Source organism: Myotis davidii, unplaced genomic scaffold (genome assembly GCF_000327345.1).
Source record: "Myotis davidii unplaced genomic scaffold, ASM32734v1 scaffold337, whole genome shotgun sequence".
Classification (NCBI taxonomy): Eukaryota; Metazoa; Chordata; class Mammalia; order Chiroptera; family Vespertilionidae; genus Myotis; species Myotis davidii.
This window is the reverse complement of record NW_006288250.1, coordinates 1,648,605-1,650,968: the sequence shown is the minus strand read 5'-3', so window position 1 is coordinate 1,650,968 and position 2,364 is coordinate 1,648,605.

Sequence of the window (2,364 nt, the reverse complement as noted above, 5' to 3'; positions counted from 1 at the left end):
TTATGAGCTCCTGTAAGTAAATGGCAGAGCAGTTTTAAAGCCGCCTTTATCGGTTTACGCTAAGGTCAGAAGCGACCTCCAGTGGTTCATTTAGGCCATTAATTTTTTTCTTATTTTCTTGCTCTTGATGGAAGTACAAAATAGCATTGTCTGAGTAATTTTGTATTATTTTAATTTTTTAATTGATTTCAGAGAGGAAGGGAGAAAGAGAGAGATAGAAACATCAATGATGAAAGAGAATCATCAATCGGCTGCCTCCTGCACGCCCCACACTGGGCCAAGCCTGCAACCTGGGCATGTGCCCTTGACTGGAATTGAACCTGGGACCCTTCAGAACAGAGGCCAACGCTCTATTCACTGAGCCAAACTGGCCAGGGCATACTGCCAATATTTATGTTCATTCTGTTTTTCTTTTTGTGTTTTTTTTTTAAAATCCTCTTTGAGGATTTGTTTATTGGCTTTAGGGAGAGAGGAAGGGAGAGAGAGAGAGAGAGACAGAGAAACATCGATCATTTGCCTCCCATTCCCACCTGCCTGACCTGGGATCAAACTCAAAACCTAGGTATGTGCCCTGACCGGGAATGGAATCCACAACCTTTTGGTGTACGGGATGACACTTCAACCAACTGAACCATCCTGTCATGCTTCTTTAAAAAAACAACAACAACATATTTTTATTGATTTCAAAGAGGAAGGGAGAGGGAGAGATAGAAACATCAATGATGCGAGATAATCATTGGTCAGCTGCCTCCTGCACATCGCCTAGTGGGGATCGAGTCTGCAACCCAGGCATGTGCCTTGACTGAGAATGGAACTGTGACCTTCTGGTTCATAGGTCCGAGGCTCAACCACTGAGCCACAACAGCGGAACAATTCTTTAAGTGATGTATGTATGCTCATAAACTATTCTTTTTTTAAAATATACTTTTATTGAGAGATAGGGAGAGGAAGAAAGAGATAAAAACATCAATGATGAGGGAGAACCAGTGATCGGCTGCCTTCTGCACGTTCTCCATTAGGGACTGAGCCTGCAATCCGGAATTGAATCCAGGACCCTTCAGTCCGAAGGCCAATGCTCTAGCCACTGAGCCAAACTGGGTAGGGAAAAAATTTTTTTATTTATTTATTGATCTTTTAGAGCAGTGGTTCTCAACCTGTCGGTTGCAACCCCTTTGGCGGTTGAACGACCCTTTCACAGGGGTCGCCTAAGACCATCCTGCATATCAGATATTTACATTACGATTCATAACAGTAGCAACATTACAGTTATGAAGTAGCAACGAAAATAATTTTATGGTTGGGTCACAACATGAGGAATTGTATTTAAAGGGCCAGAAGTTTGAGAACCACTGTTTTAGAGAGAGCAAGGAAGGTAAAGACAGATGAGAGAGAGAGAGAGAAACATTTAATTTGTTGCTGCACTTATTTATGCATTCATTGGCTGATTCTTATCTGTGCCCTGACCAGGGATCAAACCTGCAACCTTGGAGTATTGGTTGACACATGCCCGATTGTTTTGTATGATGCTCTAACCAACTGAGCTACCCAGCCAGGGCTTCTTCTGCTTCTTGAACAAATGGTTTTATTAAACCCAGAAGAAGGACAACAGGTGGGCCACTGTTGATCCAACAATCTTCTTGGTGCTACATAGAATACAAATTCCTCATATTTTTCATTCCTTGTTTCACCTGATTTTTGGTTGTCACTGGGTATCCTATATCGGGATAACCTGTCACCCTGGGTTAGTTAACTGGTTTCCTCATACCAGTCTTTACTGGTCTTCCAGATTGCTTTCACTGCCCTCTGTTATGCAATCTCACAACATCCTGTGCTTCTTTCTCCCTCATGACGTTTATTAAAGCTGGGACAGTGAAACAAAGAAGGGCTTAGCAGAGAAGCAGCAGCCAGATAGCTTAGGCTGGGCTGCTTTGGCTCACTGGGAAGTCAGAGTAAAAGGGGCCTTGCAGACAGGTTTAGGGGGTTAGCCCGGGACACGCTGCTGCTGCCCATTGCTCCCATGGTTGCAAGTCTTGTGGGGGTTCCTTAGAGTTTAGGACAGGGGTCCTCAAACTATGGCCCGCGGGCCACATGCAAATACCAATATTGTATTTGTTCCCATTTTGTTTTTTTACTTCAAAATAAGATATGTGCAGTGTGCATAGGAATTTGTTCATAGTTTTTTTGAAAACTATAGTCCGGCCCTCCAACGGTCTGAGGGGCAGTGAACTGGCCCCCTGTTTAAAAAGTTTGAGGACCCCTGGTATAGTGTATATCGCTGATCCTAACCGACACAGACTCACTTATTCTCAGATTTAATAACATCCTGCCACCTCTGGGACTTAACTTGGCAACAATACTACTAAA